The 22,915-nt window shown below is 40.5% G+C and overlaps 1 long non-coding RNA gene across 1 annotated transcript in view; it reads right to left on the reverse strand.

Moving 5' to 3' along the window:
- The window catches only part of LOC117755953, a 29,924-nt gene extending 13,372 nt beyond the window's left edge, over positions 1–16,552 (reverse strand). Inside the window, exons 1-2 of the long non-coding RNA XR_004612702.1 lie at positions 16,538–16,552; positions 5,753–5,764 (exon numbers count right to left, since the gene is read on the reverse strand). This is a non-coding gene — a long non-coding RNA (uncharacterized LOC117755953). The remainder of the gene's footprint in view (positions 1–5,752; positions 5,765–16,537) is intronic.
- Positions 16,553–22,915: the final 6,363 nt, after the last annotated feature.

A 22,915-nucleotide genomic window follows, 5' to 3' on the forward strand; every position in this document is an offset into this window, starting at 1 on the left:
CGACCACCGCATCGGCCAAACAGTCCCCTTAAATTCAATCAATCTACACCAAACTGCTGGATCTAACCCCCTGATCCGGATCAGCTCCAAAAGTAACTTCCTGAACCATACCACACCTTCCACCAAGTTACATAGCAAACAAGTTAGAAGGTCACTCTGAGAGTCAGATCTCTCAACTTGGTGTTTTGCACTATATAGCTGTGTGCAGCCCTATTTGCGGAGTGCATGATAGCAGTGTCATTCATGAAGTTCTTTACCATCGACACAGACAGTTCGACCTCAAGTAACACCAAGTACACTTTTCTCTCACGCAAGAGCTTCTCTTTCACTCTTTATTATGTGTGCCTATAACTCGGAATCTGTTGCTCGAGAGCAATGTACTTGTGCGTGCATAAATTGAGAATCTGTTGACATAAGATTCGATCATTTATTCTGATCCACACAAAAAATGTATGTGCTCTTTCCTGAGCCATACTGCATCTTTCCACCAAGTTCTGTGGTAATCTGTAGTTTTTGCATATGCCTGCTAACAGACAGAAAAAACAAAACATAAAGTCCTTGGTTAAGATAATTACCACACAGATTTCTAGGGGGGGACAATCTTTAACAAGTAGACCAATTACAATAGAGAAATGAACTAGATGAGTGAGCATAAAAAAGCTTTGTCTCTGGATTTAGCCACAACAGTGACGTATCTCTAGCTGTACAAATGTCACTTGTTTGGTCACTTTGGTCGAGACTGAAATATCTCATCACCCATTGGATTGATTGCTGGGAAGTTTGTCCAGACATTTAATGTCCCTGGAAACTGTTTCCAACTGACACTGGTGATCCTGTGACCTTGTAACGTGGCCCCATCAGTGACGTTCAAAGGTCAAAGTTTTTAATTATCCAGTGAAATATCCCAACATCTACTAGATGGGCTGGCACAATGTTTTGTTCGGACTTAAATGGTTTCTAGACAATAAACAAGACATCAGAGCCTACATAACTGAGGAAACCTCCGCTGAAATGTCTGCTTGTTACTCTTCTGCATCACAAACACTCAGTTTCTGAAGCTTATTAAAAAGCTCTGGCCATGACAGTAAAATTTGGTATGGACACCCATTGGGATTAAATCACAAGTTTCATTATGATGTAATATTATAGTTTCTTTGGACTATGATGTGATAATTGCTGAAATCACAAAGTCTATCTCAATAGGATTTTCATTTCATTAGATTCATGCGCCCTCAAATATGTAACATCATATACCTTTGAAACACAGTAGATTACATTTGTTTCAACTCAAAAAAGCAGTTGGAATATGATTTATAAATTTAATTTCTGAGCTCTGAGTCCAGACATTTAAATATAATCAAAGTGTTTAAAATAGACTGTTTGTAAGAAGTGAACTGATTAACTGAAAGTTTTTTATCCGGCCTATGATGATTCTACAATTATTTATAATTGAAATAAACATAACACATTTAGCTTTCACATCACATTCTATATAACAAATCCTGATACATTAAAGGGAAATTCTTGTATTTTGATCACAGTCCCTATATTTATAAATAAGGGTGTGTAAATGGATGGTTCTTAGAAAAACAATTAGAACCAGTGCAGTAGATCGTCTCTGCTGTTACTCACAACTCAGCAGCAGTGGCTACAGTGTAATCTGCCTCATATTGTTGAGAGAAATAAATCACTTTTAGTAGATATTTAGTGAACTGTCAGTTTCCCCATAATGTGTAAAATTCCACTCGTATTTAGAGACTCAATTATTTGAACAGTTTGAACTTACTAAAAAGCAAATGCAGCATAATCCCTCTGCATCATTTCTATCCACTGCACCTCAGGACATACATATTTATTATCAAACAGAAATAAGACATTTCACGTGAAGAACAAGTTGAAGCTCCACACGCTGTCCGTGCACATGTCATCGCGTGTGATTATCATTAGTTTGATGGCAGCTCATTGTCTTGTGTCGTAGCTTCCCTGGGGGATCAGTCAAATACGTCCATCAGTGTCTCATCAAGATGACGATATTGATCATTGTTTTGACTTTGAATCAATGATTTTGGATCATTGATCACTGATTGTCATCAATGTATCAATCTATATCGATGGATCGTCGTGCCCCTAGTGCTCATTACCATTAATGACATGCCAAACTAAGATGATGAACATGAAAAACATTGTGTCAACATTGTCACTGAACATATTGCTGATCACATATGTACTGACAGTGACATTCAGATACAACTTTGCAGAGCTGCTAGCATGACTGGACACTGTCAACCATCGGTAGTACACTCAGCCAGCTGAGCAGCAAGAGGGTGAACAGACACCAGTGACTGGATGTCATGACAGGCTTTTGTACCTACAGCCCCTTTTCCACTGGTCAAACAACCAGCTAACATTGTGGCTTTTGCAGCGGGAATGTGATTATTTATTTTTCTTCCTCTTTATTTTCTTTGTCAAGTCCTGACGCTGCACAATGTTATGAAGCATGAGGAACTCTAGGCGTTGGCGCGTAAATAGCCATGAAGGGTTGTGGACATATGGTTTTTTGAAAACATGCTATGTTTCATGCAAAATGCAACACAGATTCTTGAATGATACTTCCAGCAGAATGTTGAAAAGTGCCGTCGAACATGACTCACCTGGAAAAAACATACAACATACATAAGGCAAACTTTCTTTTTCTACTGGAAATGGTAAAAATGTCAATCGCCTTATTCAACCGGGCTTACAATGATTTTACAAATCTGCATATACCCGCTGATTGTGACAGAGCCAAAAGGCAGAATGTTGTCATATGTTACAGAGGAACAGACAGAAACAATGTTGACTCAATGCAGTTTAATGAAAACCAACAAGAACACTGGGGTAAATATGTGCGTTTCATGTGGTGCTGCAACATTTAAGCACACAGCCCACATTGGAGTGTGTATGGCTGTGGTCTCTGCTTTTTTGAAATTCAAACATGTTCCAAAGCCAGTGGGAAAAATGTCATCGTGCTTGCCGGTGAAGTAATGCTACGTGTCTGTCTACGATGTCGATGACTGCCCCATTATCTTCATGACCCCCCTCCCCGCCTCCCCCCTGGACACAACATGCCCAAAAGGTTTATGGATGATGGTGAATCAAAAAGAACAAGCCTCCCGGGGACGGAGATGTAGCTATGAATTTGTGTTCCAACATAAGCCATCACCATGCAGTGCCTGTCAGAGCCCAGGACCCGTCTGAATATTTATGCCCCGGCACAGAGCCTCCCTGAGGGGCTAACCGGCGTGGAGGAGAGCACCGGTACCGGAGGTCACCTGTGTGTCATCTGCTTGTGCGTAGGCGTGTGTGAGGGAGAGAGATAGCCCTATAAGTCATGCCACATGGTCGCTTTTAATATTGATAAGGGAATGTGAAAGAGAGGTGATGTGGGCTGAATGCTGAGATTCAAACTGTCATGTACAGCTTCTCATGGTCTTAGCTACATTTTAAAAAAGGAAATTCGATTTATGTGTGTTTATTTCCTCATCCTAACATTATTCCAACACACACACAGGTCTATGCGTGGGAGCGGAGAATAAGCCGAAGGATACCCATGTATCACCGACTCCACCACTCATTGTGACAGAACAGGACAATATCACATAAATACACACACAAGCACACAGCAGTCCTTTACTCAACATACTGTACTGTAATGCAAAAGTGCATAGACGGGCATTCGTTAGGTCCACAATAATTTGGCTTAGTTAATATGGAGCTAAAAGGAGATGAGGTTTGAAACATGAAGCAGGGACCTGGCTATTGGACAGTGAGGGTTCTTAGCTAAACATTGTCTGTTGAGAACCCAAATTTGAGGATTTGTGGCAAGTCCTCTACAGCACTCACCTGCCAGTTGGCCTGAGGCGGAAAGATCGAACACTTTTAACCATCATCCATGATTCCTCAAAGATTTCACCCCAATTCTTGTTCCCCCTTTAGGGCAAACACTGTTCCAGCAGATCAAAATGTTTCCCATGAATCATAAACTGAAAAACATCAGACCACAGATTGGTGCAGTGTGTGTGTGTCTGTGTGTTCAGTTATTCTATCCCTTGCTTCCTATTGTCCTGGTCTCTGCCTCATTGCCTTCACAACTGCTATTGATTTATGGCTACAAATTGTTTCCTTCAGCCTGAATGGATACTTAAACGGCATCCCTGTGTGTGTGTGTTTATAACGCTCTTTTTTTCTATGACTTGTACTGTAGTCCTATCATAGTAATTGTTTTTTCTTCATAGAAGAAGACATTGATATCCTAAGACAGAAATAAAGAGAAAAACATTGGAACCTTTGATAGGATGGAGAAATAAAAGATGGAAGACTAGACAGAGGGTTGGAGATGAATTGAAAGGTGAACACAAGAAGAACGATGCAATCATAACCTTGTCCTGCTCTACGGTGCATGAAGTAACTAACTCCTTGGTTTTTGGTCAGTGTGCTGGTGAAGAGCTGCCATGCTGGGTTAGCTGTTTGTCTTTGCTCCCAATGTTTTTGTGTAGGTAAGCTGAGAGGCTGAAATAACACATATGTAACAGTATGGAAAAGCAAAGGCGCCATTCCATTGAGCTGATTATTCATCAGTGATGTACGGCACGGTGGAACAGTGGTTAGCATTGGTGCCTCATAGCAAGAAGTTTCCTGTCCAAAGACTTGCAGATTGAGGTTGGATCAATTAGAGACCCTAAATTGTCCTTGTGAATGTGTGAGTGCATTGTTGTTTGTCTGTATGTGTTGCCCTGTGACACACTGGCGACCTGTCCAGGGGGGATGGAGGGTGATGATTCTCTATCAGTGTTGGTTGGTTGACTGGCTCACTGTCACAGGTCACTGCGATACTTAAGTAAAACATTATCATTAATGTTATTGCTCCAAACTCCAATTGCCTTCTGGCTGTAGGTCAATACTTAACAGGGCGGACGTTTCACTGAATGTGAAAGAGAAATATGACTTGTACTCTGGTGAGTTACTGAGCTCAGACACTAAGCTCCAATACTTATAATCATATTCTCATTTTTATCTGAGCATTCATCCATCCTTTAAGGGTCAGTGGGCGGGTTGTGCTAATCCCAGCTGACATTGGACGAGTGGCTCATAAAAAACCCGGTATGTTGGAATCAGAAATAGAAACGGGCTGTTTACTCAATATCTAAATAACGTGTTTCTCCACAGATTTTTTTTCAGGCATGGTGGTACACACACAAAAATCACTCAGAAAAGCTTTCTCATTAAAAACAATTACAGAAAAATACAAGTTGTGTAACCTATTACCTTTGCCAAAATGTCACACCTCTGCGCACAGAGAGCATGAGTCATTGCTGCACTCAGTACAATTTCCATATCACGCTGCCATGATTTGCCACAGGGGGCCCGTTAATTGAAATCTTCACTGAGTGCCCTTCTTGCAGCCTATTCCTGAGATCTGCTCTTTACATGAACGCCATTCCGTTTCAGGTGACTCACAGGATCGTCTTAGTTTCCATAATTACATTCGATCTGAGGCGGCAGCAGCAGCAGCAGTGGTGGGGTGGGCTTCATGCGCCCATGTGGGAGCGCACAGTTTGCTCTCATGCACCACAGAGCCCATGAGACAGGTGCACAGGGAGTGAAAGAGAGAACTGCATGACGCTCGAACAAGGCGCACAGCTACACCTGAAACTATGAAGTGTTCTACCTGCCCGCGAGGGAAACTTTACTGAAGCTTTGATGGCCCAGCGACACAGCAGGAATTCTCCTGGCGCTGCCGTCGCAGAGAGAGCGAGCAAGTGAGAGGAATAGAGAGAAAGCAAGGTAAAGATACAGTGAAGCGACGAAGCAAAGCACTTTTTCTATTAATAAAATAATCTTGCTTGCATATTTAAGGACTAAAACATTATTTTACGAACTTTCATGGAGCCTCTAAATTTCTCAGTGTGCTCTTATACTTTAACTACTCTTTAGAAAAAATAAGGATTAAGTCCTGCTTAATACACATTGATGAGAGCTACTTACTGCAACAAAGCCAATTAGAGCAGCTCCCAACGTTTTGATTATTCCTTAGTAAACCTCCTGATATCAGATAAATCCTCCAACTTCTAAGCTGTTTGTCAACTGCTTATTGTGGGTGGAAGAAAGTCCCAGTCACTGATTGTATAATAAGTTGCTGCCATGGCAAATCAGACAATGATTGTAGAATATACAGTTGGCGCACAAATTGAATGAAAGCTGCAAATGTGGTGTCTGGAAGGTCTTCCCACATGCAGGGGGATGACATTTGATTTGCAGTTAGAGGTTGTCTGGAAATAAATACAATAACTGTCAAGTTAAACACAGAGTGCATTGAAAGAAACTTCACAGTAAGATTTAGGTTGTTTTTTAAGATCTGTGGAAATGTAGCTGATGAGAAAAAGCTGTAACAGATTCTCACATTTACATACGCATTTCTATTGAGTATATATTGTGCAATGGGTATTGCAAAGGATAAAATGAAATGGCTCTCAGCAGACACATATTTGAAGCCAGATGCTTTTAAGGGAGATGTAAATAGAACAGGGGGCCACTCATCCTAGCTCAACCCATTAAAACACTGAAGGTTGAGCCACTTCAGCCATTTTCAGACGTAAACTCCAGAAAATGTCCGCACAATGGGCTCCGGACTTTCTACGGAGTTCGCCTTTCACATATGAACAACACAGCAGGAGATTCTCTGTTCAGACGTGTTCACAACAACAGAAATATCATCGGAGCATTCAGGTGAGGGGTGGCGCATCATACAGGAGCATAAAATAACTTATTAATTCCTCAGCGGAGATCACATGTTTTTTTTTACAGATCAACACTGGTCTTGGCCAGAGTGCATGTCTGAAAGCAGCTTTTCTGTATCTTCAGCCACTAAGGGGGCAGAAATATTCCCCTTCTCCTCACCTCTGTTCACTCTGACTGGATAGTTATTCAGGTATGTAAATATTCCCTTTACATCTTACATCATCTCCTTCCGCAACCCTTCATTCTCTCTTCTCTCGCTCCCTCAGCCCCTCTTATTCAGTGTGGCGTATACCTCTTGCGTGTCTCATTCTAGGTACCAATTCAATATTTGAATTGAACCTTTAATTCAAATATTGTTGGGGCGTGGTCCTAACTAGTGAAGAGCAGAGCAAGAAAATGTGGAAGGAGATAAAAAAAACAACAAAAAAAAACATAATAAAATGTCCTTGAAGTCAGAGGAATCATCTCACATGTCAGTTGTTTGACCCAGGATGTTAACACCACCATTGATCAGCCCTTTAGTTAACGAGACAATTCGGGGCTTTGATGAGCTTGTTAAGGAGAACGTTAGGCCCTGCTGCTCCTCCTCTGGTTCGGCCTGACAAGCGATGCCTCGATGCCATCAACTCACCGGCTCCGTCTCTTTATGAAAGCAGACAGAGTTCATTAAAAGTCTAGTTAAGAGTTAATTGAAAGTCACCGAGCACTGGCGGCCTGATATCATGTGTTACTGTGTGTGTGTAAAGGCTTAGAAGAGAAACTGACTGTGTGATTGAATGAGTGAGACTGACATTGTAAAACAGAGAGAGAGAGAAAGTGTGGGACTCAGCACAGACTAGTAAATTACATTAAAAAATGTCACACCTAAGTAAATCCTATTGTCTCATTTCTAAATGTATCCGTCACTCGACGTCTCTATTTAGCTTCAGCTGATTGATAAGTAAAAAAAGTTCAAATCTACATGTGATTTGATCTACATTCTTCCTCCTTGTTGAACTTTGGAGAAAAAGATTAGACTCAATCTCTTCATGTTTGGACTTTGTTTTTTATATATTGGGATTTTTGTCTTTGTGGGCACTTTGAGTTCTTTGTTTCCTGTTTTTGGTTTGAAGCCAATTTCTTTGAGTCTCTCTTACTTTACTTCCTGTCTTTGTCCTTCTTCCTGCCCTTGTGATTGTCACCAGTTCAATTCTCTCTGCCTCCTCTGGGACAGTTCTTCTGCTGATTCTTATGGATTTACCCTATATTACTGTTCTGTTCAGTTTTTGTTTCATGGATTTCCTGAAACTTATTTGCCTGCTAATTTTAGGATTAAATATTTTTCATTTACCTCCTGCTTTTTGTGTGTATGCACTTTAGTACTGATTACCAAAACAGGGTTGTTACTTTGGCCTCATTACTACCAATGTCACCTAAAAGTTAACGAACGTTAGTGAAGATAAAAAAAGATGGGACTTCAAACTAGTGTTGCACAGTGTACTTATACCAGATAGGCATCGCGATACCATGTTGTTAACAATCATATAATACCTGTAAGGGCTGAGTATGTGAACTGGGAACATAAAAGCACAACTCTGAACACAGTGTCCAATTTACAAAACAGTGGTTGTTTTATTCCAATCCAGGTTTGGTACACAGAGACAAAGAGATGGGGCAGAGGTATCCAAGAAAACGTGAGGCTAAGGCAGGGTCAAATTATACAAAACTTGGTCAAAAGGACAAGACGTGAACATATCGCTGGAACTCTATGTACAAGACGAGACAAACTGGCACTGGACAGGGGGAGACACAGACCATATATACTAACTGAAGTGAGGTTAACTAGACACAGGGGTAACATGTTGGGGAGGGGAAGGTAATCCGTGAGACACACAAGGGAAGGAGTGAAGTTACCTAAAGAGAAAAGAGACAGGTGGGATTGTCAAAGCAAAACAGGCAGTGACATATAACATGAAACAGGAAATGCTGCGATCAGTTTTATTTCTTAACATAATTAACACATTTTAAATTTTTTGGTTAAATACAATACATTTTATAAAAATGTTGAAGTTAGGTAAAACTTAATAGCACAAACAAATGATTTGTTTTTATACAATAATCAAACTCACCAGTTTCAAGTTGAAGTGAAAATTAATTATTTAACATCAAGAACATAAAGCTGCTCCAAACGATATTTTTATATCGACAACAGATTATATAACTGTCTAATATGAAAGTTGTCGCTCATATTGATGAGTCCATTGATAAATATCAACCAACTCTGCAGTTTCCCTCTTAATGGCTTTGTTCGTGTGCCTCATATTTCCTGGTTTGATTCACTCTCGTATCCATCTGCAGAAGGCAGATGTTTTTAGACAAAAAGTTCAGAAAAGTCCACATTGGCTTTACATTTTACACGTGGACACAAAAGCAACTTCAGATGAATGCTAATATTGCTATAATAATTCTCACTAAGAGTCTCAACAAGCCGCTTTTGCTTTATTATTTATATACCATGATTAAACATCAATCTTGTGTTAACAGCTCTTTGGCCACTTTAAGGCTGTGAAACAAACTGAAGACACCATCTTTTTGTGTTATTGTAGTTGTAGTAATCCAATTCAGATTGCTATTTACAAACATACACAGCAAAATGGCACAAATTGCAAGAAATTTGATTATTTTTGCAAAAAAAAAAAGAAATTCGGCTTTAAATGTGATATTCAGTATGTTGGAGTAAAGATGCAAAACTAAGTCACCTTCACTCCCTTTGCCAGCAGTAACAAATCCATAAGTTTGCCTCAAAAGTCATTTTCTTGTCTCTTCTTTTCCCTTAAGTACCATTTATTGTTTCACTGAAACAATTTCTCCTGGCTGGTCCCTTTGGGCAATGTCAGTATCGTTCTCTTCATGCAGCTTTGACTTAAATCTCCTGACACACTCACATCCTTTGCAGCAGCCTGTCTTACCTTTTGGGAGCATGAGGAATTTGACAACATACCTCATCTTCCCCTTGACATTCTGGATGAGACTGAAGTTCACAAACACTCGTGCCATTGAAACGTCTCGACTGAGCGTACTGTTATGTGCAGGGGAGAGAAAAACAGAGAACTTCTTCATGGAGACGCAAAGTCTAAGGGTAATGACAAACAAAGTTTTTGGTTATTGTGGCAATTGACCTTGCCACGGGGCTCTCCCACACACAGCCAGAGACGGAATTGTTGCTCTTCAGCATCTTTTAATCAAATAAACATAAATTCACGCTACAAACTTAAAGCGGACTGGCTTTGCAGCCCAGTCCTCCACTCAGTGTCTGGGAGTCTCTGGAGCCTCAGTCTTCCTGAGCTCCTTCCTGAGGTCTGAGTCCTGAGGCAGCGCCGACGCTGCCTTTTAAGCATGAGGACCTATCAGCTAACAGCTCTCACCTGCGCTGATTGATCCTCTATAGCAGGTGAGGGTGCTCTCCCAGCCCCCTCACCTCCACAGTTATAAACCATAGTGGCAACGAGACTAGGGTTATTTAAAAAAAAAAAAAAGGTACTGACAGAAATATGTTGGTACAACCGAGTACTCGTTCATCTTAAGTCAAAAGATGCCAAATTTCATATGTGAGAACACATTGGTCCTCATTCACAAATCTGTGTTTAAACCGTGCGTATGAACATTTGACGCACAAATCTTGGATTCATCAATATGTTCTTACTTCTTCGCAGACTACAAACAAATTTAGAACTTCCTCAGACCATGCGTACGCACAAATGATTTAGGCCCGACTGTCCTATAAAATGTAAACACACACCCTTTTGACTAAATGCATAGCATATTTAAACTCATTGATTTAAATAAAAATAGTAGATAGACAGCAATAATTAAATTTACTGATGTATTGACCAAATGTATTAAATAACTTTGAAATTTACGCCCTTTCTTCCTCATCTCTATAAAAACCTACTACATTAATATTTATGTTTCTGGATAAACGGGGCATCGCTTCTTCTGCAACAATTAAGTTTAATGACCATGTTGAATCATAATCAGTCCTGTACGTGTCCTAATAACTTGTGATCAGTGATGGTGTTAATTGTCAAATTGTAAAGTGAGCGCAGGTGAGAGGGGGAGTGAGGAAGAAAACACACTCTGACAGGAGACTCGGTACAAGACGACCAGACCTTTAATATCCTGAAGCAGCAGTGTTATAATTATTCACATCGCAATGCATCTAAGAATCGAGAAATGTCCTCTAGTGCTAACCACTGTGCAGGAGACGTGGAGGCAGGGAGAGTATAGACTAAGTCTAATCTTCTGACCTCATATTTAGATTTTTTATTCGAACAGTATATTTGTTTGACTGGGAAGCTGTCAAACCATCTAAAAAAAAATTGGTTTATCCCCATGTCCCTCTGAAATGGCTGTACATTGTTGTTCTGTGTTATGTCCCTTTTTCATAAACAGGCAAACACAGGAAAATCAAAATAATTGACGGAGTCAAAAGGCTCAAGTGACAAAAGTGTTTATTCACAAGTGTGTTGTCAAACAAAGGGAAGGTTTTACAAATGTGGGGGAGGTGAGGACAAGGTGGTTGGTGTCAAAGAAACTGAAATAAACGTAACAAAATACTACCTGATCTATCATCTATTCTTTTAATAAAACAACCAAAATGCCAAACTAACCCATCTAAAGGAGCAGCTGTCCACAATACACGGGTGACACCAGCCAATAAACCTAGTGAGTCTAAACAAGTTACTCTGTGTGTGCAATAGTGTAAAGGGTGCCCCAGCCTACCTAATGCCCAAACAAGCCTCCCGCCACAAACCCTACAAATAGTTGCAATAGCGAACAGCACAAGCAGCAGCAGATCTGAGACAAAGAGTCAAAAAGACCCTGATCTCCTTGGGCTTGCTCCCTTTATTCTGGAGCCCTGGGTTGTGATAGGCTGAACCTATGCAGCAGCTCAATCTACACAGCCATCCTCATCATCATCAGCAGCAGCAGCAGCAGCACCTGGGAGAGAGAGACAGGCAGCAGGGAGAGAGAGACAGGCAGCAGGGAAGAAAACAAACATGCCCTTTGACCCTGCCTGACCTTGCTGCACGTAACAATCTGGAATATGCAAATGTTTGATTTTGTACAGACAAAGAGTGTTGCCCATTGTTTTTCTGCCTCTCGTTGACAGCCTCTCTTTGGAATTTGATTGGAATGCTCAGCTCTCACCAGAAGGCTTTGAGATTCAGCAAGCAATTGTAAATCATTGGCTGTCTGTGTGTATGGATGTGTTCCTGTTTTTTCATGCACTGTATAGGTTGTACTCCTTTGTGACTAGATGTATAGGTTTGTAAAAGTATGTGTGTCTGTGTGTGTGTAACTGTCCTTCAGCCAACAGATAAAATACAGCAGCTTCCTATTATTTAGCCTCAAGACAAATGGGCGTGCAACCACAGTCATGACTCACCAACCCGCAGTATGGGAGAGAAGGAGAGAGAGAGTAAGAAAAATAAACTATCACAGCAAAGGGAGATAGAAACACATGTTGTTACAGTTTAAAACTGACCACTAGAGGGGGGCATTTGCACAGCAGGTACTCGCACTGCAGGTAACATTTCAGCAACAAATGACTTTTTCCACAAAGGATTATATGAACAGAAAAGAAGAGAAATGTTTTTATAAAATATATCTGTAAGTGCATTGATTTCTAGAAATTCAGCAATGTAACTTTAAATTACCTTTTTGTGTCGTGCGACAATAAAGCTAATGCATGGTCAGTTGTCAGCTACCTGCAAGACAGAGTTCATCTCTGGCTTTGCTACCCAGCAATCACCTGACTTCCTTGCTCTCACTGAGACCTGGATCACACCAGCCAGCACATCCACCCCTGTTGCTCTCTCTCTCCTCTGCCTTTCACCCATACACCCAGACCCACTGGTAGGGGTGCTGGTGCAGGTCTACTCATCACCCCCACCTACCTCTCTACCCACTGCTACATTTTACTCCACTGTCTTTTGAATTTCATACTGTTACTGTAACTCATCCGGCACAATTAAACATTGTGGTTCTCTACCGTCCACCAGGTCCTTTGTGAGAGTTCTTGGAGGAATTGGACGTCCTCCTCTCGAACATCGCAGAAAATGGCCCTCCACTTGTCCTTCTTGGCGACTTCAACGTCCAGACAGAGAAGTCGTCTGACTTACTACTTTTACTTCTACTCTCTCGCTCATTCTTTCCCCACCCACTCACAAAGCTGGCAACCACCTTGATCTTATTTTCACCAGAAACTGCTCTACCTCAAACATCACCGTAACCCCACTTCACGTCTCCGACCACTTCTTCATCTTTTACTCTCTCCCACTCTCACAATCTGACAACCCTATCACATCAGCAGACTCTGTACCTGTCCGTCGCTCCCTCTCTCCCTCCTCTCTGGCCTCCTCTGTTTTATCAGCCCTCTCTTCATCTGACTCTTTCTCACTCATGCATCTTAACTCTGCCACAGACACTCTCCTCTCTACTCTGTCCTCTCTTGACTCTCTCTGTCCTCTTACTTCACGACAGGGACGCAAGTCCTCCCCAGCTCCGTGGTTGTCTGACAGAGCCACTATCCGGGCATCAGAAAGGAAATCTAAATACCCTGATGACCTGCTCACAGATCAATCTCTTCTCTCTCCTCCTTCTCTGCCTCTATTTCTTTTATCATACAAAAATACAATCCTGATTTTCCAACCCCAAAAAACTCTTCTCCATCTTTTCCAACCTCGTTGAGCCCCCCCCCCCAGTCCCCCTCCTCTTTCTGCCCTTCTACCAAGCCACTTTGTCAACTATTTTACAAAAAAGATAGATGACATACTGTATGCTCCTCATTCTCCATCCCACCTTCTGAAATGACCTTTGCATCAACCACATCTTCATCTTTATTCCCTTCTCTTTGCTCTTTCACCCCCGTGTCTCCCAATCAAGTTCTTACCCTGGTAACCTCCGACCGCCCAGCAACCTGCCCCCTTGACCCCATCCCATCTCACATTCTCCACTCTATGCTCCCAACCTTCTTCTTTTATCACCCATCTTATTAACACTTCCCTGTCAACTGTCTGTTTCCCTAACTCTCTTAAAGAGGCAAGAGTGAACCCTCTTCTCAAGAAACTCACCCCCAACCCATCTGAAGTAAACATATGCAGACCTGTCTCTCTTCTTCCTTTTCTCTCCAAAGAACTTGAGCGTGCTATCTTTAATCAACTCTCCTCCTATCTTCACCAGAAGAACCTTCTTGATCCTCACCAGTCTTGTTCAAGGCAGGCCACTCAACTGAGACTGCCCTCCTTGCTGTCACTGAGCAACTTCACACCGCTAGAGCAGCCTCTCTCTCCTCTGTCCTTATCCTTCAAGACCTTTCTGTTGCATTTGACACAGTGAACCACCAGATCCTTATTTCGTCCCTTCAGGACCTGGGTGTCTCAGGCTCTGCTCTCACCCTACCTCAACGACCGCACTTACCCGGTAACTTGGAGAGGATCTGTGTCAGAACCTTGTCTACTCACTACTGGTGTCCCTCAAGGTTCTGTCCTGGGTCCTCTCCTTTTCTCTTTGAACACCAACTCTCTCGGCTCTGTCATTCACTCACATGGCCTTTCCTACCACAGCTGCACAGATGACACCCAACTAATTCTCTCTTTTAACCCAATCTGAAACACAGGTAGCGGCACAAATCTCTGCTTGTCTGACTGACATCTCTCAGTGGATGTCCGCACACCACCTGAAAATCAACCTTGACAAGACCGAGCTACTTTTCCTTCCAGGGAAAGGCTCTCCCACCCATGACCTTACTATCATCATCGACAAATCTGTGGTATCCCCCACCCAAACTTTTGGGAACCTGGTTGTGACACTCGACAGTCAACTCTCTCTCACTGCCAATCTGGTCCAGTCTACATCCAGAACATGGTCAAACCTTGGACCCCAGCCCGTCCACTCCGCTCTGGATCGGCCAATCGGCTTGCTGCTCTCTCACTGCGAGCTAGCCACTTAACAAAATTAAGACTGTTTGCTGTCCTGGCTCCTAAATGGTGGATCAAGCTCCCCATTGACATCAGGACAGCAGAAAGTCTACACATCTTCCGCCGCAGACTAAAGACACATCTCTTCCAACTACACCTTGGCTGAGAAGATGATGTCTAATAACCATCGTGAATGGTGTTTATATAACATTTTAAAAATTAGTTGGACTTATATATTTCTCTTACATGTTGCACTTGTAGTTTGTTTTTTTTGAAGATAATGTACTTACATGATTCTAATGACAGCTGATCTTGTGAATGCAGGGTCTTTTTTTTCTTTCTTGAGAGACAAAAGAGGAGGAAGTGAAATTGCCATGGTAACGTAAAGGCCTGGATAATTTGGGCCTTTCTGAGACATGATGTCATTTTACCGTCACACATGCCTGCCTGCACGCTACATTGACACACATATTATAACATTACATATCATGTAATCATCAGAAGCAAACATAAGATTGTTTTAGATATTTAATAACAGTAAAACATAGAAATGTGTCTGTATCAGGTTGGTTCATCTACATTGGATGATTATGGTCTTATCCTTCGATAGTTTTTTCTCAGTCTGAATCAAACTAAACCTTCTGTCTAGTCAAGTCAAGTTGTTTCTATGTATATACCTCCATATTCCCAGGGCACATTTTGAGCAGGTGTTGAGGTTGCTCTTTACTTTCAACAAAAGAGCAATTTAATTTCAAGAGACCCAAGTAATCCCACCATGAGCCAGCACTTGGCAACAAGCAGAGAGGAGGAGAGGGAAGAGAGATTGCAAGAGGAAGGAAAATATCGCACAATGCAAGTTTCACATTGAGATGTAAAGTGATAATAATTCAAATAATGATTATGCTAATAATCATAACTGTAGCAGCAGGTGTTGAGCAGGAAGATGCAGGCTTGCAATCTCAGATTCAGACTTTAAAACTCTGCAGGCAGAAATACCTGCAGAGAGCAACAGGAGGAGAGAGAGCGAACACAAAACTGTGGGTGAAAAAGAGAGCGATTAAAAGAGATGACAGGAAGGAGAAAGGGAAGAGAGTAACACAGCTGCATGTCCATGTGCTTGAGGGAACAGTTAGAGTGATACAGTGATTTTCAGAGTTAACAATAAAATCTTATCAGCAGGACAACATGGACTAAACAATCAATCAAATTATATGTGCACAGCCCATATTCACAATTGGTCTCATAGGGCTTAACTAGGTGTAACATCCTCTGCCTCCTCAGCATGAGTAAGGGAAAACTACCAAAAACAGAAGCATCTGAAATTACAAGTCAATAATAACAGAGGACGCCATCTTCAATCGCCAAGGCTATTAGGTCCAGTGCACAGGGAACATGTTCACATTTGGTAATGCAGTTACAAGATGCGCCTGTCGCATCTGGGGAGGGATTCAGATGCACAATCTCTGCACTCTACTTAAAGGAATAAAAGTATACCTGTTTGGTTAAGTCAATCACTGCCAGTATTGTTCATCTCAGTCTTACTTTTAACAATTATTGTTATAACCCTTAGCTTGTGAAGGGGAAAATAAAAAACTGGTGTAAATGGTTAAAAAAGGTAATTATTTCGCAAAAGGTTTTGAATTAAGATTCCGCAATCTACAACAAAAAGGGCCATAGGATGCTGCCCAAGTCAAATAAATACATATAACCAAAAGAACAATCCAAACCTAGAGCTAACTGATGAACCAAAGTAACAGGAAATGTAATGATGTAAAAAAACAAGATACAAAGAGGACAACAAATCTACCATGTAAAGCAATTGGATACATTTTTCTAACTAATAGCCTGGTCCCCAGGTAGATTAGTGATAACTTAATGAACGTCTCATACATTACAATCACAAAACAAGCCAACAAGTTTACATGTTAGGCTTTACAAAACTAGAGGTATGTCTCGGCAGCCGAGTGAAGCAGCCATGACTGGCAGGTTGTCTGGGCTTCCTCTTCGCCTCCCTGGTCCATGAAATCATCACTGTCTCGTTACAGACGCGTTAGCTTCACTTTTAACCTTTTACTATAAAGTCCCTCCCTGCGAGTTATTGATCCCTCACCAGCACAAATACTCTCTTTACACTTCATTGACCTTGTGTTTGATTACAAATTTCACAATTTCACATTTCACAATTATGTGAAAGCTATTGTTAGGGAACAACAAAATGCATTCAACCCAGGAAATATATTGTAATGTGAAATCATTTGTCATTTTTTCCTAAACTAACAGAATGGGAATAAGATAAGAACTAGTCTGGATTTGATATGAAATTGCATGGATCAGGACAATTAATGATTATTACAGAAACGTCTATTTCATATTATAACAACATTATGTAACCTGAAATGGTGGAAGGTTTCATGATACTGGCCATTGTGAAGGTCAAACCTGGACAAATAATTTACATGTGTATGTGTGTAAACAGTTTGCATGAATGAAATTATGTCATGACAACCGTTTGATTAAAATACCAACTGTTTATTTGACACGCAGGTTCTACTGGAGGCTGCTCTCAGCACCACTGGCAAAAAGAACACAAAGACCTTTGCAAAAAATAAACCAACAAAATAATAATAATATTGTTAAAAATAAAAAGCCATTACCTCTTTAGCTGAATAGTATGCAGGAAGTAAGATCATATCATCACAACTCTGATGATTTTTACTCTTCAAGACTTAAAAGGGTAATTTTAGTCAAGGATAAGACCTTCCTGTGAAATCACCCTGCTAAGCAATGTGAGAGAATGAGACAGTCTCAATAATTAAAAGAGAGAGGAGAAATTATTACATGGAAATAATTTTTACGACTAAAATTAAGACTTGGGAAGTTTAAATAAGTCACTGAACATTAGTTAGTTAATTCAGACTCGGATATGATCAGCTGATTGCAGGGACGGTATGACGAGTTTTATTTTTAAAATAAGAAAAAAAGCAAGGATGCAAGCTCACTGCATATTAATGTACAGCATCATGTAATGTTTGAGTAAACTATTTTCACTTCATGTGCACTTTCAAATTTTTCATGATTAACGTACAGACAGCATTGTATAATGGGAACTTTGATAGGATCCTTTCAAACACACAAAAAACAAAACAAGAGCAGGAGTAGAAATGTGAGAGCAGTACTTTTGGGAGTGTGAAGGAGCAGCCTCAACATGAGGAGAACAACTGAAGCTTCAGGACATTTGTGCAGACAAACCATTTTGAACAGGAGCAGAGCAAATCTGTCCTCGGAGAGGGACCATTCCAGGGAGAGGGCAGTGTTTTGAGGGAAAGCATTACAAAATCAAGTGAATGAAATAATTCTCCCAAAATGAAATTGAAAGTAATAAAGATGGGTAGGAAACTCCTCAGTTGGGAAAGCTCAACATGTTGTCAAGAATAAGGAATGATGGAGAGGCCTCAGGTGATGCAGAGGATTAAAAAACGATTAACCATCAATCTACAGGCCAAATGATACAGTGGATGGTAATGTTTCACACTAAAACAAGTGTCACAGACACAAAAGAAATCATCCCCCATTGTAAATAAAATAATGGACCTCAGGTCTAGTTCTAACCTTATTTAAATACAGTTTACACAATCTACTCCCATCAATTGAACTATTTGGATGGAAGGAAACAGTAAGTTAATGCACATAACATTTAAAGGAATATTTGTCATGAACATTAACAAAGCATTTATGATTTTGTATATAAAGATGGATGATGTGTCTCCACTTCCTCCCTCTGTCCAGAAATGAAGCCAAAATATCCTACATAGGAACAACCATGTCCCAACACGGAGGAGGTAGGGTATATGAACTGGATCGAGGGGCTTTGGCTTCACTTTTGTCAGCAATCATGTCATGCATCTTTAAATACGGATATTCATAGGGAAGTCATTTTTTTGCCACTCTGCATTTTAATGTGAAAACAAAAAATATTCCGATTCATTCATTTGTATCGACAAGGACATATAGAAAGAAATGTCAGACCTTGTAAGGATAAGTCTAAAATCTATTTACAATTGACAGCGATGAAATTGAACCATTTTTCAGTGTAATCTCCCTGTTATGTTTTTCAGAAATTTTTTTTACAGCTATTTATCACATATCGCCTTATTGGCAACACTGTCCTGCCGTTCAAAGTTTTCACCGTAGATAATTAAAATTGTTTTTTATTTGTCCCATTGAGCTGCTATAATAGAACAAAGATTCAAAAGACAGCTGTTGTCTATAACCCTCATCCACTGAGGATTGCTTGTCATCAGTCTTTGAACTGGTTAACAGTGAGAACAGACACAGGCTTTAAAACAGACAGCAGCACCCTTTCCCCTTTTCTTTTTCTATTCCTCTAATCTGTTTCTTCTCTCATTTCCTTGTCTGTGTGGATAACAATCCAAAAGGTAAATATATCCTAGCATGGCTGACATGCTCTCTGTCATATGCAGCTCCCTTAATAAGATGATTATGCTGCTATTTCTTTGTGTATGCTAGTCTTTGACAGGGTCGAGCCTTTGTAGTCAGGTAACGCAAGCTCCTCTAAAATGTCACTCCCCCAACAACATAAAAGCGTTGAGTTGCCGTGTGCTTGAAAGGTTGCTGAGCCTGGGGAGACGTTTATTAATAATCGCACCCAGAGATCACACATTATTACTGCTGGAAGATGAAGAGAGTCGACGTCACAGGGAGGCAGATAAAACAGACTCGTCTTCCCCACTGACCCCTTCACGTGTTTTTTCTTTCCATGTCAGCTCTTGAAAGAAAACCTGGGGTCCTGGAAGACACACGTCATATTAAAGATCATGACAAATGTTAGTTCAGCAGTGGTCTCATTATATAATTGCTAGTGAATTTAGTTGGTTTTCTCTGTTACATGAAGCTGAATACACTCAACACATGAAGACAAACTCACACTGAGACGTGAACATTTTCCAACATGCTAGTGAGCTAACTAGAAATAGTGCAGTCAGTGAACTGGTATATACCTCATGTGATGAGAACAGAGGCAATAACAATATTTGCGTCTTTGGAAAAAAAAGTTTGAACAAATAAGAACCAGCTGATGATTAGTTTGACTTATTACAGTCATACAGTCTGTATAGCCTTATCCTACAATGCGTGAGTTAATTTCTTCAAGGTTTATATGTTTTCATACTGTTTGTCTGTATGTTAGTTAGCAGGACAACACAAAAACTACTTGACTGATTACCACGAAACTCGGATGCAGTATTGTCAGAAAAGAACCCATTTCATTTTTGCACATATTCAACTAACTGGGAGGATCAGGGAAATGTTTATTCACTTTCTTTGCAGCTTTTCCACACAACTTATTCCATCTATCTTAGTCTGGGTGCACGTGCACAAGCTTGAACATTGCTCTCACATGCAACAGATTCCAGGTGACAGGTACACAGACCAAAGGGTAAAAGAGAAGTTTTTGTGATAGAGAGAACTGCATTGCGTGCCACTTATGGGTATGCGTATAACAGCAGTAGAAACTATAAGGTCTGACTGTCTGCATGGACAGTAACAACTTTATGGACGATAGCGCTGCAAATTGTTGGACACAGCTATACAATGCAGCCACCAAGGAAAACATCAAGTTAGAGATTTGGGGTTTTTGGTTCATAATGGAACTGGGATGAATTAGTTAGAATATGGCTGACAACCACAGTCTAGATCATTCATGTGAAATACTTTTTACATTCACATGGCGAGAAAGAACAATAGCCTTGGCAGAGGTATGCGCTCCCAGACAACCCTTGTTGCTTACATAGCTGCATTGAAAATATGTCATTCAGTACTAAATTTGGATACCTGAGTAGTAAATGTTGTTATCATCACTGAGCCAATGAGCATGCAGCATTCTTGTACCTAGTTCCTGTCTAATGTAACATTACACAACCATGTCCCAAGTTGCATGTAGGAACTAGAAGGCTTCCCAGAGAGCCCATACCTCAATGAAGGCTTATGCCCTAAGTCGCTATAAAGAAAGTAAACAAAATTTAAAAATTATCCTGGATCCATCCAATTATCCAGATCCACTCCAGAATTGAATGGGAACTGCAGTGAATCCTGCTGAGAGACAGACAATTGGCAATGGAAACATAACCTCCTTGGTGGGTGTAAAAAAACCTATTACGCCCACAAACTGGGCTCATGTGTGTTTGTAATGTATTATGAGCTTTTTGACAACAACTTGCATCCCACATTAGCTGTAAAAAATACTAAGAGCTAATAAGTATGGTTCCTTTTCATCAGACCTGATGCAGATGTATGTGGTCAGGCCTCATTTTGTATCGGAGGCCGGGAAAGTTGGCATTAAATACAGTATGTATATATGTATGTACGTTTCTCTGTGTGTTTGGGTAACTTCAACAACACAGTACCTGTCCTCTATGCTTGCTGCATGCTAATTTAGTGTTTGGCAGGCTTGCACCATCAAGAAAATTCATTCCATACATATAAATGTGGACCCTTGGGTCAGTCAATAATACTGATATGTTCTATAATAAGATTTCTGTTGTAGCTCTGGCTAGACATGGTGCTGAATGTATGAATCTGTGATGTGATGTTCACGTATCAGCTGTCAGTCATCGCTGTGTGGAGGTGTATGGAGAGGGACCCCAGCCCTGTCCTTGATATGGAAAAACTTCATGAAGAGACACTTCGTTTTTGTTTGACATATGAGTTATTACAGTTGAGGAAGTAACAGAGCAGAGGGACCAATGCCATAAAAAGCACAGTGGACTATTGACAATCCATCATCTGGTTATTCATAAAGACGTGTGCATATTCCTGCCACGTTCAGGCGCCTGGGGAACAGGCTACTCTTATTATTTATCATTTTAATTGATCATTTATCGTTTCAGTGCTGGACCAGACTTTTCCACTATTTGGATATTAGTTTTTGTTTAGGTATATGGTTTTCCTTATTGATCATTCACAGCAATGAAAGTCATGCTTCAATTTACTTTGGCCATTACACGCCTTAAATAGAGCAATGACATGTTGGCGTGTCACACCTGTTCCTTTGGTTCAGACTAAACCGAAACATTTTTAGTTGCCATGATGTATCTGCTTTTATCTGCCTTTGAAACAATAACATCAGCACTTAACGCTATACTGTTGAGTGATGGGAGAACTCCTGACTTGGAAAATTTACATGAAATATATCTGATATTGTGGAAGAAAACACATGTTAGGGGTTTTATTCACCCTACCTACGTGTATCTGAGCAATTTAGTAAATGTCTTGAAAGTAGAGGTCTTCGGTCTTGTATAACTGATGCTTTAATTAGAAGGAAACACTGATTTCCTCTTCTACTGGTTTACCTTGTGAATGTTTTTGTAGTCTAAATACACTGCAAGTCACTTTATTATTGTGTGTTACTTCCACTCTCTTGTCACCGAATTATAATCTCTCTTGTCATGGGCATAAAAAATGAATAAATGAATAATAAATTCATGAATACAATGTACGCTCTTCTAAAAGCACAGTCGTGGGACACATCAGGTGAGCCTGTCAGGGAATATTAAAATCACTTCCATAAGTTCTCCTTTAGTTTTTTTCCTCCTCTCTAAATCTGTCTCTTTCTATTTCCTTTTTTTGTGTTTCTTTTCTTTCACACAGAGTCAACTCAAACGTAAACACAGTGTCCTTGAAGTTATTGTCTTCAGTAATTACGTTACTTTGACCCCATTATATTTAATCCTTACCCTTCCAGCCCTGATCGTTCACTATATATCTCATCTGCTGAAGAATTACTGTGTGTGTTTGTAAATGCCAGCAGCAGCATGCTGACAGAGAGCCAGACTTTTACACTGACATGAGACCCTCGTCAACCTCTCTGTCTAACACACACACACACATATCCAGGGTCTGCCTGTGAGACAGCTAGAGAGCCTCTGTTAAACGGAGCTTCGCCTCCACTTAACCTGGAGGTCACTGTGACTGAGCAGCCAGTGAGTGTTGGTTACAATCCGGTCATAAGTTAGTGGTTTGAAAGCATTGACGGTTTTTTCAACCCAAGAATTTGATATTTTCTTAGTTTATTTCATATCAAATGAATCAGTGACTGTACATCCATGATGTAGCTAATAGCTAATTCAGTATGTGTTTAATGTCAGTTTTCCAAAATATAA

This window comes from Hippoglossus hippoglossus, chromosome 22 (assembly GCF_009819705.1).
Source record: "Hippoglossus hippoglossus isolate fHipHip1 chromosome 22, fHipHip1.pri, whole genome shotgun sequence".
NCBI lineage: Eukaryota > Metazoa > Chordata > Actinopteri > Pleuronectiformes > Pleuronectidae > Hippoglossus > Hippoglossus hippoglossus.